The sequence below is a fragment of the Hyperolius riggenbachi genome, chromosome 3 (assembly GCF_040937935.1).
Source record: "Hyperolius riggenbachi isolate aHypRig1 chromosome 3, aHypRig1.pri, whole genome shotgun sequence".
NCBI lineage: Eukaryota > Metazoa > Chordata > Amphibia > Anura > Hyperoliidae > Hyperolius > Hyperolius riggenbachi.
The window spans coordinates 186,883,049-186,898,758 of NC_090648.1; positions in this window are offsets into that span (position 1 = coordinate 186,883,049).

The window sequence follows — 15,710 nt, forward strand, 5'->3', positions numbered from 1 at the left end:
TATACAGGGAGTAGTGGGGAAGAGGTGATGTAGAGAGAGGTGTGCACAATTCTATGTGTCAATTGGACCCTAATAAGCCTTCAGACATGAACCACAGTGCAAATGCACCAAAGACACAGTACATAAATAAATGACATTGCTTGTAATGGTTGCGTTATAAAGGGTTTGTTAACAGTGCTATGAACTGTCTCATTCTGTCTTGAAAAAAACTCTATTAGTTGCGGACTGCTTTGTATGTGGGGGCTATAATGATTTGTACTTCATGCATATTAATACAGCAGGTGGCAGTGAACAAAAATGAACTGCCCACACACTCAATAAGTACATGTACAGGAGACCAGCCTTACTGCTAAAGAATCTTAAAACTTCTTGATTATATACTTCTAGCCTACTGATTCCGCAGACAAAGAGAAAGCCTATCTATGCTGATGAAACATACTTTATCCTGGATTAAGTTAATGACTGCATTTGTTCACAAAAAGGAGAGCTGGTGTTCTATTAGCGTTAAAATAAAACAACTGTGCAAAAGAAAACATTATTCCAGTAAACTACTTATATAATGATTACCAGTTAGCTCAAGAGATAAGCTGGAAAACTGCTAGATGAGAGGCAGAGCATAAAACTAGTACATATCACTAGATCAACTATAGTTCTCAAAGGTGGCTCAGTAAAAAAACACAAAATTAACATTTAGGTAGAGATAACGTGTAGCCGAGGCAATATTAGACATAATAATGGCCTCGATTCATAAAAGTGCTGTCGGGAAGGTAACGTCGAGCGGGGAAACACCGCTGTCGGTATTTCCGCCTTCAGGGTGGTAATTCATAAAAATTTTGCTACTTGTGACAGGCGTGCGGAGATATTCCGCTGTAGGCAGGCGTTAGGCTGTCGGGAGACATACGAAACAGGAGAAGCAGGCGGAGTCCCTCCGTGCGGTGTTCTCTCTGCAGCTGCTTGGGAGGTCTGTCCCATTCACTGCACTGTATTCCGCATGCTTCTCGCCACATCAGAGGTAGCGGTAATACCCGTCCGCATACCGCTACCTCTAATCTTTATGAATTGACATTTGTTACTTTTGCTATGATAATCACACGTGTCAGGAGAGGTATATAAACTACAGGTGATCCCAAAGTATTCAAGTCCAAAGCTAATTTGAGTAGAAAAATCTATATAAATCTTTAATTGTAGAATAAAGTATCACAATAACAATATATAAAACATTAAAAACATGAGGAAATGGCCATCCCACCACACATACAACCAACTCACACAGCACATGTATACAGCCGGCCACACAAACCGATCAAAATGTTAGTTAGCTTGCAAGCAATTAGTATGCTGAATAGTGGATGGAAGTAAGCAGTAACAAGCTGGAGCAGATGTATAGGGCACAAATTGCTCTCCTGTCTGTGGAGACATGCACTCCAGGTTAAATCAATGCATGAAGGCAGAGAGCCGCAGCAGCAATGGTAGCAACAGTGGCAGATAACAGGTCAGGTTATGAACACAGTCTTGACAATAAAGACCTGTGTGGAAACATCTCACCCATCCAGCATGTCAATAGGCAGGGTCATACCCATGTGTAGAGACCCGAGATGAAGCCCGATTCTGGATGTGTCCGTAGGTGGCTGCTGGCTTGGCTCCTACATGTCCCATGGATCGATGTGTCAAACTGCAAGGACCACAGTGTGGACTCTAGTTCTAGTGCAGGCAAGTCTCTGTGCGGTGGTCGCAAAGGATAGCGACTAAGATAGAACTGTACTGGTGTGGCTGCAACCCGTGGTGCATGTGCACATGTCACCTGGATGGTCAGACGGGGAGCCAGTGGGAAGAGCGTGGCGGGATGGCGTCTCCTCCAAGGCTATGATAATCACCGCGCAAGGCGGTGATTGATCACTCTGCTCGCGAATGTCGGCTTTTCATGCGGAAAAAGCCTTTATGAATACATATTTTGCTGTGTGGTCGGTAAAGTGAGCGGTTTTCTGCATTTCCGAATGCGGGAATGCTTTATGAATCGAGGCCAATGAGATAGACGTGTATGTACTGTGCCAAACATATTAATAACCAGGCTTTTTCTTGTTGTTTTTTACCTTGTACCTTGTAGGGAATATAGTAAACATCACCGATAAGCAAATTATAGCCGTAAAATAAATACTGATACTGATAAATACACACTGATAGATATTTGGCTTAAAAAATGATCACACTGCTAACTGAAATGCAGACATAAAACAAACAAGCATTGATTCTGGTAACACATTTAATGACTAACTGTACATGGTGTATTTGCTTTTGAAACTTTACGTTTCTTCTTCAGGCATTATACAGTACTGGGTCAGAACTGCACCCATACTTCATTTAATTCACACTGCTAACTGAGTAAGCAGACCTCTACTGATAAATATGCTATGAAGGATGGTACATAATAGGCTGAATCAAATCCTGGAATATCTTAAAGTATAATGACATGCTGAACTCCAAAGATGTAATCTGCTTTAGCATAGCTCCAAACTGAGGAGTGGATAATGTCAGGGCCAGGTATTATCCAGCTCTTCATGTTCTTGACCCGCTGAATACCTGTTACTGTGATCACGGCTGCTTCCTGTTCAAGGATGTAGCTATTGTCTGCTCGCAGATACTGTAAAGAACTTTGCACATGTTCTGTGTCTTTTCTTTCTCCCAGGCATCCTTGGGGACACTTGTGTGCACTGTGTCTCAGTCCCTATGCCCTCCCCTACCTGTCTGCTCAATGTCACAGCTTCCTTTATCTAATATGGAACGCTATGGATCCAAATTGTTTTGCCAAATAAATGGCGGAATATACAGATACTGGTGCCCAGAAAGTTTATTTTGGCTGCATATGTTTTTTAATATATGTCTGTTCTGGTATTCGTGGGAGCACAGCCCATTGCTGTTCTAGTCCTAACGACACAGAGCAGGTAAGAAAGCTAATCTGTTGGCTGCCCTCTGCCTCCAAACAGAAGCCGAGTGCCGACTTGTACTTACTCCCTTTTTGCATCTTACCTTTTAAATACTTTGTATAGAATATTCCACTCTTTCTGTTTTATCCAGCAAAAAACCCATCCTTATCTGATCTTTATATTATGATTTCACTGTTATTCTTTGAATAAATAAGGGCTTTCCCTGAATTCATTTTTAACATTCCATTTCAAGTGGTGGGGACAAAATGGAATGTGACCCTCATGCTATGCTGCATCGTATGTTCCCATGATAGACAAATTGTCTGTATACTGTATATGATAATACGCTTTCTTTTTTTCTTTCGATATTTATATTTACTGCACGGTAGACATTATTATTGTTGTTATTGTGCCCTTTATAAATGTGCTGTAGTGTCTGATTGAACATGAAGCTGAGGAAGAGCAGTAGATTGAAACATGTTGTGCACTGTACATTAAGTACAAGTGTTATTGCCAACATAGTGTGTCTCCTTCATCTCTTTTTGATGGCCAAGAATCGCACAGTAAATTAAAGATTCAACGCTGTGACCAAACACACCAGTAAAAAGACATACACTTGATCCCCGTTTGTTTAGCAAATCAGTGGTGGGGGATTTACACCACTTTATTAATTCAGGCCCTGGGAGTTGAAGCATAAAAAGAAAAAACAATGTTATTGTTGTAAGAAAGAAAAGGTGATATCAGAAGTAGTAGGAAGCATGAGAATAAATGTGATAAAAGTGACAATTTATTCTAGGCTATCTTGGATTATCTCTATTCTAAGCAGTGGTATTAAAACACCTTGAAATAAAAGCTATACTTTGAAAATAATACTACAGGAGAAGGGAACCAAGGCATACATTCACAATGTTCATAAAATAGTTCCCAGTATAATCTTTAATAACGAACAGTTATATTTTTTTAAAAAGGCGTATGTGCAAAATGGGCATCTGAGAAATGCGGGTGCCGGAAATAGCTGCTAGTAGAATATTGGTAAAATTGCTGAATTTCTACTATTGTGCAGTGGTAATTGTGATAAGTTTAGATACATTTTACTGGTATTTTATCATCACAAAACCTAACCCTATTCTTGAAAGGAAGTGGTCACTTTACAGACTCACTGGACCTTCAGGAATGACCTAGAAATAATACTGAGATAATACTTTGTGATATCTATACCAGTACTGGCCTTGAATCTGGTCAGCCACAATAAGAGACACACACACAGGTTGTGACTGATAGACAGATTGCCTGTATTGCCTTTGAATCATTATATTTATACAGTAATTCCAGTCCTCGATTTACATGATACAAGATTTACATAATACATGAGAGGACTTTCCCAGCACAACCCATGACATCTCTGCAGGTGTCAGAGTGGCACAATAAAAGTTTCCTGTACGTTGAAGAGATGGACAAAGATAGAACAGAATTGAAGAAGTGAGAATGCAGTGTAGCATGACAGATAGAAGCTTCAAACTCTGGCTAAACTAGAAGCTCACTATATTATACATGGATTCTTAAGATGGCTGCAGGGGAGACAAAATGGCTGCTGACAGTGTATATACTTATGCTTAAATTTCCTTACAATTCCCTCCTTTTTAGACATTTTCCAAAGGAAAAATGGCTACACAGACTATGCTAGTGCTGTCCCCCAAGGATTAGTATCCTGGGGGATGCCAATCTAATTTTATGAAAAAAGATAATCATATCAATGTCACTTATTTAGCCTTATACAGAACTACCATATCAGTGGGCAAAATTCTGGTCACAGTCCTCCAATGAAATAATGGACATAACATGAAAAGTTGTATGCATTTCTCTTTCTTGATGTAATCTAACAAAAATCTTATGCATACTGCATGTGAGGGTACACTCATGTGTATAACTTAGCCTGCAGCAGGAATATTTCTCTCAGATCACTACAAGAAAGAAATTGTCTCATATCAGCACTTATTCCAAGAGAAACTTCCATCTGCTCCTGTCTAGAAAAAAGGCTTTTCTAAATACTAGGCCTTAGGTAGGCCAAGGTCAAAAAACCCTTATGATAGCAACTAACACATGCATAAGGTGGCTATATTTGTGAGAGGGTGGTCTTGACTTTACAATTTAGTTTACACCCCGTTTGTGAGGCATGGCAGGCCACTCATCTTCCATCAGCCACTGTACTCCAAGCTATCTCTGCGTCCTTTACTCAGAGTCACACACTCCTGTTAACCCAGGGGGTGGACACCAACCCAAATACAATCATACTCAGGCCTTAATGCCCAGAGTACAGAGGCTGAGATCAGAAATACAGGAGTACTGCCAAAACTCACCAAACAAATCAAAACATAGCTACAGGCCTCAGTACAGGACATATTTGTGAGAAGGAATGCACAGATCACAGCAAGAGACTTAGGAAACAAGGCTACATGAGACCATCAACATCTCTGGCCTTCCAATTATCCCATATTAAATATACCAATCAGGTTGCTCAAGGCAACTGTGTTGCTGTGAAATTGTAGTCCATCACACCAATCATACCGACAGAAGCCTGTTATGCTTGCTCAGACAAACAGATACAACTCTGATTTAACAAGGGAAGGGAATGTTAACTAATTGACCTTTTTACCACAGTAATGGTAAATATCTATACAGACATACTATAAATCAAAGCAGAAAAAGATGTAACTAATAGCAACCGCTGCCATAGATACTCCTTCAAGGTCAGGACTAACAGGATCAGGATAGGACAAAATATAATACTCTAGCAAAACTTAGCAAGACAACTATGACCAACCTGAATTTACTAAAGACCAAGGTACCAAAAAATAGGAGACTTTTACCCTGAAAATTGCCCACTGAGATCAGGTCTGCTGAATTATATGTGTAACAACACGTATGCATATGTATGTAGATATATATATATTTTTCTGACTGATAAATATACAATTTTATAGTTATCTGGGTTGAAGAAGGATGTGTGTACATAAAGTTTAACCAAAAACAAAACACCACACCGGCCCATTTCACTGCTGATCCAGAGGAAGGCGAAAAACCCTTATAAGGCATAGTGTATTTAGCCCCGGAAAGGGAAAATTCCTTCCTGACCCCAAAATGGCAATCAGAAAAAATCCCTGGATTATTCAGCATTTGGCCTTATTTAGTAATTGAGATAAAAATATCAGCTCATTACATATCAACCCATTATCTAACTTACAAAAACCTAATCCTAATTCTTTCCTAAAGGATGATATAGCAGAGATGAAGGCTGTTACTTATTCAGAAAGCAGTAACCCATAATGTGACTTACAACTAACTCTCCATCTAGAATATCCTTAATATAGTGACCCACCCCTCATAGCAGCTGATTCAATCATTGATCTAAGATCGGCATTAAAAATATCCAATCCTTGATCAGACAAGTGAACCCTATCCGGGCGGAATAAGTTAGGCCGGGAACCCTCAAGCTTATTATGCCAATAAGAAAAACCCCTTATAGCTGGCAGGGATCTAGATAATTCCCTATTAATGAATGTCTTAATGGCCCTTAATCTATCTTGGGGAAAAATCCACACCCGTCTGGGAATGATTTCAGAAAAAACCAACACACATTGGGGAATGATCTCATGAATGCGCATAAAATCATATTTCATGCGGTGTAACAAATCAATAGTGTTAGCTTTACCCACGTCGTTCCCACCCAAGTGACAAATAAGAATGTCTGGCATAGGAAATCTCCGCATTAAAGAAGTATCCCTACCAAAAAACATATTCCAAATCATCCCTCTAATACTGAACCAATAGATCATGAAGTTATTTTTAGATAACCCAAGGTTTTCCCCATAGTCACTATTAGTAGCTTTCCTATGAGCCCAATACACATAAGAATGTCCCACAATCCATACAATCTTCCTGGGTCTGAGATCCAGATCTTGTTCCATTCTTCAACAGATGACACACGCAACTATGGAACTGATGAAAAAGTCTCTTTTTGGAATTCAGGCCTTAGTCGAACTATTTCACCCAAAACAGTGGATCCAGTAGGAAATCCTTCTGTAAAGATAGACTCAGGATAGTTTCTGGTCTGGTCAGAGACTCCCTTCGGGATTGATTCCTCTGGATGGATTACTTCCGGATGGACTCTGGTCAGGCAGTCTTATCCTCCTCAGGATAGATGTCTGGCAAGTTGTTTCTGAAAGAATAAAGAAAAATGTGCGAGCATCATGTTTTTCCCAAAAATCCAATAAGTCATTTATTTTTCCTAGTATTTGTAATACTACTATGATTCATACTCTCCACCATGAACTTCAAAACATACTTATCGGATCTTTCTATGATCCTAACGGATCTCTCGCAATACCCCGTTCGCATGATGTCGTGTTGCTGTACCCGTGCGAGTATGTGACTCCATACATGGCAGAGAGGATAAATTCCCAATGAATTTTTACACCATAATGAATTCCCATTTTTCATTCTTCCATTACCAGTCACACTCTCATTCCATCATACCTTCCACAATCAATGTATTTTAAAGACCTTAGGTGGCCCTAGGCAGGGCTCTTTCCTTTTTACAGAACTTAGGTGGCCTGGGCAGGGCTCTTTCCCCTCTTTGACCATACATTAAAGTTATTTTAATGTCTGATCAGAATTAGCAAAAGGCTATATGGCATAATATGAGCAGGGTAGTGTTGGGCGAACAGTGTTCGCCACTGTTCGGGTTCTGCAGAACATCACCCTGTTCGGGTGATGTTCGCGTTCGGCCGAACACCTGGTGGTGTTCGGCCAAACTGTTCGGGTTCGCCCGAACGGCTCATTGCCTGGCCGAACAGGGCCCCTGTTCGGCACGAACAGGGCCCTGTTCGCCCGAATACTGGCCCCCTATGGGGTCGCAGGCATAAGGGGGGAGCATGCCCCGATCGCGGGGGGGGTCGGAAATTCCCCCCACCCCCTCCGCTAGCGCTCCCCCCTCTGCCCGCTTCCCCATTCAAAAGTTAGGAAGTGAAACTGTACCTGTGCGGCCGGTAGTGGGTGACTGGCAGTGGGCGGCACTATGGAGAGACTGAGGAGGAGGAGGAGTCCGGAGAGTGACGCGTTGAGGGAGGCCGGGCAGTGGGCGGATCAGCAGTAGTACGGTACTACTGCTGATCCGCCCACTGCCCGGCCTCCCTCAACGCGTCACTCTCCGGACTCCTCCTCCTCCTCAGTCTCTCCATAGTGCCGCCCACTGCCAGTCACCCACTACCGGCCGCACAGGTACAGTTTCACTTCCTAACTTTTGAATGGGGAAGCGGGCAGAGGGGGGAGCGCTAGCGGAGGGGGTGGGGGGAATTTCCGACCCCCCCCGCGATCGGGGCATGCTCCCCCCTTATGCCTGCGACCCCATAGGGCCCCCAAAAGCGGGATGTTCGGGGAGTTCGGGGTTCGGCCCGAACATGCCGAACATTGCGGCCATGTTCGGCGAACTTTCCCGAACCCGAACATCCAGGTGTTCGCCCAACACTAGAGCAGGGTCACAGTACAGTGGATCAGTGGCCAGCACTGTCTCCCTGTAATAGGGTTGGGTCCCCTTTTAGATTTAAAGCTACAGACATACAAAGAATATCTATAGTGTCCTTTTCCTCATAGTGCGCTTAAGGTATTATACCTATGGTTGTCCCCGAGACACACTTCTATAGGTACACATACAAAGAACAGCACTACAGAGACTAGGCTAAGGCCTCCTTACTAAACAGACACTGACCTACAGATCAAGCAGAACTGAAATTAAAAATCCTGTCAGAGGTAAAGCTTCTAATCATTACACTATAAAATTAAACAGTGTATTTTTTCCTAGAGTCTTCAGAACAGTGAAAAATTCAGTCAAAAATCCAAAAATCCATCCAAATAATTGTCATATCAACATCAAATGATTCTGCAGTTTGTCAAAAAGGTTCAAGCATTAAACTAAGCTATTTTCCTAAGGCTAAGAAAAATGTACTTATTTTCCTATGCTGAGTGTAAGGATTTAATTTACTTTAAAGGTTTTGGGCTTAAAAAAAACATATATCCTTATTAAATACAGGAAATGATCACAATAATGGCCTGGACCCATATATGAAGCTTTAAATGGCGTTTCTGCTAAAGCATTATGCAGTGACAGCATACTTCTCACAGAAACTCGAATACAGGAAATTCAGTGTTTATATGCAAATCATGCAGACGGATCTCAAAATTGCGTTCATAGTTGTACAAATCTAAGATCAGATACAATATCTCCTTAACAGTGATACTTAGAAACATCTGAATCAGAATGCAGGCAGTTTACATTTCATTTCAACAATGTGGTTTTGGAGGAGCATTTTTTTTCCCTTCTCTCTGTGTGGCGAAGAGAGATAGATTTGTGATGAGGATTTATTATTATTTTTGTATTCTGGTGGACTAGGCCAGTATGGAGGACTTTATCAGAGGCTTTTACAGAATGAGGCAGACTTTCAACAAAAGTAGGTGCATTTTTATATAAGATATCTATCTGTTAGGAGTTTTAATTAAAACATTCCCTATCAACATATGAGCAAAATTTTATCCTCAAAATGTCTAGGAATGATCCGCATTGAACCACCGAATACAATATATGAATCCTATATGACTCTGAAATACAATGTTATTTCAGTAATCCATAGAAATTCTGTTCAAATGAACACCACTAACTATTACTTTAAAAATAAATGTGATACAATTTCTAACTTTAATTACACATTTTATGGGTCTAAGTGATAATTGCCATCATATCCATAAAGTTATTAAGTTGTACTAAAAACTCACTTCATTTTACACAAAAAAACTATACTAACACGGTGGTGTAGCAACCTGTGCTTTCACCTTACAATGTTACTCAAATCTCTGACTGGTCAACATCTGCCAGGAGTCTGCATGACCTCCCCGTGTCTGCATGGGTTTCCCCCAGACACTCAGTTTCCTCACCCAAAAAAAACCACAGACAAATCTATTCTGTAATATGGGAAACTTCACTCACATACATATAGACCTGGGTGACAGGTATATTTAAAGAAAGATGGGGACAAAAGAAATATATGTATAAATTATTCACTGTTCCAAACACTCCAATAATATAACCCATAAGATACATATATACATATGTATGTATACATGCATACAGATATACGGTATATTGTACGTTAGTTCCTCTTTTTTTTCCTTTCTCTGCTGGCAGGAGAAAAAAACCACAAGCAGACGTTTTGTGCAGCCACCCGGAAACACCAAGTAAAGAGAGAAAAAAAATGAATCTTTTGTCACAGAACCGGACCTATCTCAATACAATTTTAACTCATTTATTTCTAACTATCAAAAAAATACATCCGTATATATGCAGAAATACCTGATACTTCTCCACATCTACGGACATATATGTTTCCTAATTAATCTAATGTTTTAATGTTAGACCCCATTAGATTAAAAAGTAATAAACTTTTTACTTCCTCACCACACAGATGTTGGCGGGCGCAGATTAGATCACTTAAAAATGACGTGTCCTCATCTTTAACCCTTTCAAACTTACAGGGGAATTCTAACACTATTTAATACGACAATTTAAGTATTTCTGATTATCTCAAGATTACCTCTAAAAATCATTACCTATAGGAGTGTGTATCTGCCTAATTAACTATTTGCTAACAACTAATTTAAAGATGAGAAAGAAGAAAATCTATTTTATTGAGGCAGATATACCCATGGTTTCAACACACACTTTCACGGGTGAACTAAGGAGCTGCGGGCCCTGGTGTAAGTTTTACATTAGGCCCCCCCCCCAAGAACTCTATACAGGGCAATTGATACAGCGCGCCAAAACTTACCAAAGACATTTAGAGTGTCAGGGGTGCAAGGAGGGGATTGGGACACACTGGGAACAGTGTGTTAAGGACTGCTATTGTTCAAACCATCTATAGAAGTAATTATTACCACTACAGGACCAATAGAGGGCTAATACTGTGATAGAAGGTGGACCCTTCGGAGCCCTTGTGGACCAAAGGCATGGGTACGGTCAGTACCTCTGTACCCCTCCCCCCTATTGCTATGTCCCTGCAGTTATCACCTCTCTATCATACATATCACAAACATGCACTCACTACAATTTCCCAATTTACACACATATGTGTCAGGTTGTACACAATACATATGAATACATTATGATACATGTCCTTTTATAACTAGATCCTAATTTACAGGAAATAATTACATTACTGTATTTCGGAAATGTTCTGTTACAAAAAAGCTTATAGTAAATGACCCATGGATAATTCAGATAATTTCTGACGGTCAATGTACAAGTCTCAGTATAAACAGATATTTATTGAATATGGCATCTGAAACCAGTTTTGTACGTACATAGAATTTATACTGTAGATTTTGATAAATGACCGTTCTCATCCGAATTTCATGAGCGTCCTTAATATTAAATCTTAATGACCCATCTTTCAGAAATACAGTAAGAATCTTATACCATCGCTTGCGCAACCATACATATATACAACACACGTTGTTAGTCAACTGTTCGGTAATAATAATGCGGGGCAAATTCTAACCAATTCTTTGCTCCTTGGTACATATATTGATAATCCCAGTTAGTATTATATGACAAATCTTTTTCCCTCTTTAAACATAAGTCCTTAATTAAGTCCATATGCATTAGACTATTACTACCAATTAAGGGGAATTGTGGACTAACCTTCATTTCCCTTGTCTTTTCCACTATATTTTCTACCCAGGGATGAACTAAATATCTTTTTCCAGATACTCTTATAACAAAATCTACACATGACTCAAAACTCATAGGCGTAGGGGCAGGAATTAACTTAACAATGTCCTGGCCCTCCTCACCCAATTCAAATTTATAATATACTTTCTTGGCCATCTATTCAGGTTACTGTATTAGTAGAGAAATATATTATTGAAGTCTAGGGATTCTTATATATATTATTCAAGTCTAGGGATTCTCTTTAAACCCAAACACAATACAGTGGAGCCAAATCACTCTATATAATGATTTGGACTTGAAGTTCCACACAAATGAAAAACAAAAATCAACAAATTATCTTATACTTCTATGCAACAGATAAGATAAGCAGACAACCAGACAAACATATATTAGAAATCACAAAGTATTTGAACCCACATAATCCCACATAATCAATATGTACTATGGTGCCTATCAAAACCCTTATAATTTTTATGGCCTATATTCCTTACCAAAAGGAAAATAAACTTCTTCCCTAAAGAAGCCTATTTGCTGAGTTGATCAAACCCAGATAGACAGATTAGATTTTCCCAAAAAATCTAACACCCACTTCATTCAGACTTTTACCTAAAAAGTCCGAAAATTTAGACTTACCAAAAGTCAAATTTAGACTTACCAAAAGTCAAACCTATTCCCTATTCCTATTACCTGTCATCCCTCTCCCCTTTTTTTCCTAAATTAAGGTCTATATATTATCCTATCAAAATTTTAGACCCCAAGTCTGAATACTATTCAAACCCCGGGTTGCCTGCTTCGACACCCACAACAATTCATATAAGTAATAAACAGTCTTCAATCAAGATAAAGACATAATTAGTACTTACATGAAGTGAGGCGTTCGAAGAATCCCAGGACGAGAGCCCCAGCTGAAAGGAAGTTGTCACTTTACAGACTCACTGGACCTTCAGGAATGACCTAGAAATAATACTGAGATAATACTTTGTGATATCTATACCAGTACTGGCCTTGAATCTGGTCAGCCACAATAAGAGACACACACACAGGTTGTGACTGATAGACAGATTGCCTGTATTGCCTTTGAATCATTATATTTATACAGTAATTTGTACATCCTGCGCAAACTCAATAGACATAGAAATTCCAGTCCTCGATTTACATGATACAAGATTTACATAATACATGAGAGGACTTTCCCAGCACAACCCATGACATCTCTGCAGGTGTCAGAGTGGCACAATAAAAGTTTCCTGTACGTTGAAGAGATGGACAAAGATAGAACAGAATTGAAGAAGTGAGAATGCAGTGTAGCATGACAGATAGAAGCTTCAAACTCTGGCTAAACTAGAAGCTCACTATATTATACATGGATTCTTAAGATGGCTGCAGGGGAGACAAAATGGCTGCTGACAGTGTATATACTTATGCTTAAATTTCCTTACAATTCTCAAATAAGCCATCCCTCTACCGATGCATAACCCTAAGCAATCGACCACTGACACTTAAACCTAACCGACACCCCACTGATGTTTAATTCTAACTACCCCTCACCAATGGCTAACCCCAACCATCCTCCCCACTAATGCCAAACCTTAAGGTGCTCCCTAAACAGTCTAACACTACCCCCCCCCCACATATCCACCGAGTCACCTTTGTGCTGTATAACCATGCTGCCCTCGTCGCTGTATACAGTATATATCAGGCATCAAGGACGTTCATTATCAGTAAATTAATTGAGGAAAATTTGGCCACCCACTGTGACTGATAAAATAGCACTTTACACCCGCTATTTGTTGCCACAGTTTGCATACTCCTGCCCCAATGCACCCAAATTTCCCTCAATTAATGAGAATAACGTGGGCACCTATGGGGCGCCCAACTCTCAGTATAAAGAGCGAATACTGCAGTTGAAGAAGGGCCCTATGGCCAAAGGGCCCCGAAAGCGGTCGAGACTTCTGCAACCCCTATTGCTATGCCACTGGCTATCTCACTCCGCACTCTTCCCACAGCATGAAGTGACTCCACAGTCACTTCCCCTCACAAGTAATGCTGGGAAATATGGTGGGCAGGGGCAGTGGTGTAGCAATAGGAGGTGCAGAGGTTGCGACCGCACCGGGGCCCGCCCTCACCCACAGTATTAGCTCTTTATTGGTTCTGTGCTGGAAATAATCCTTTCTATAGATACTTTGAATAGTGGTTATCATTAACAAACTGTTCCCCATCCCCTTCTTGCACCTCTAACACTGTGTTGTCCTTGGCAGATTTTGATGCGCCTTATCAATTGCTATGTATAGGGTGCTTGGGGAGCCTAATGTAAAACTTGCACCAGGGCCTGAAGCTCCTTAGCTACTCCACTGGAAAGGGGTTTACATTACACTTTGGACACAGGGCTACATTCAGGTGAAAGTTCTAATGAAGGTTTTACAGAGGGCATCATCCACTATACTAGCAAGCAGATCTTGTGAAAAGTGAGAATAGGCACTCCAATGGGACATTTTAAGTTTTGCTACTTTTATGTCTCTGGGTATGTTTTAAAACAGTGTTACCCAACCCTGTGCTCAAGGCCTACCAACAGTGCATATTTTGTGGAAATCCACAGAGGTAGTTAATCAGTTCTGCTGAGACACTAATTACCTCACCTATGCATGTTTGTGGTTTTCTGAACACCATGTACTGTTGGTGGGCCTTGAGGAAAGGGTTGGGGAACTGTTTTAAAGGACAACTAAAGTGAGAAGGAGATGGAGGCTGCCATGTTTATTTCCTTTTAAGTAATACCAGTTGGCTGGCTGTCCTACTGTTCCTCTGCCTCTAATCCTTTTAGTCACAAACCCTGAACAAACATGCAGCAGATCAGGTGTTTCTGACAATATTGTCAGATTTGACAAGATTAGCTGCATGCTTATTTCTGGTGTTATTCAGACACTACGGCAGCCAAATAGATCCGCAGGGCTGCCAGGCAACTGGTATTATTTTAAAGGAGATAAATATGGTAGCCTCCATATCCTTCTCACTTCAGTTTTCCTAATAACTCATCAGAAATCACGAAAAACCTTTATTTGCAGAACGCGTGGCATTGGTGTCATAACATAACCTTTAGTTGCAGTAAAGTCATCTTAACTTTTCCTAGGTTTTTTTTTTTTTTGTTTTTTTTTAACATGCAGCTGGAAGTCTTTGGCCCCTTTTACACTTAATTAGTTGCTCTCAATTATAACTGAAAGAAAACTGATTTTCAAAGTAAAGCCCATGTTTTCCTATAGCACTGTTCACACTTAAAGCGGATCCGAGATGAAAAACTAACTATAACAAGTGACTTGTCTATATATCTTATCTAAAGTTTAGATAGTTTACACAGCAAATCTATCTTCAAACCGCTTCAACAGTATATTAATATTTTTCCTGTGATACAATGGGAGCAGACATGTTTCTGCTTGTCACTATTACACAATTACACACACAGGCAAGCTTATCTGTATCTAGGCATGCTAATCTGCATATTCTGTGAAAACTCCACTCTTATCTTCTCCATTACACAGGCAACTGATCTGTATCTGCACTGCAGCTCTCAGATTGTGAAAACTCTGCCTCTGAAATCTATAGCTAGTAACACCTTTTTCACCTGCCCAGACTGAAATCCCACAATCCCTTGCAAGCGCCAAGGCACTCTGGAGAAGCTGTGGGTGTGGCTGTTTAGTTTATAGGGAATTAGAGTATTAAAACAAAATAAAACAAGTATTTGGCTTGAGGAATGCCCTATAAACTATATGTAAGGAACACAATTATGCAAGGAGTAAAAGTTCATCTCGGATCCACTTTAACGCGTTTTAACTGAAATCTTCTTCCCAATGCACTGCTATGGAAAAAATGCGTGCCAACGCGCACTAACACATACTAATGCACTGTACCTTTCATTTGTCTTTATTGAGAAAAGGCACTATAAATAGCATTAGTAGTAGTAGTAGTAAAAAAAATTGTAGTGATAATATTAATAATTCTAGTGAGGAGCAAAAGTTCCCTGA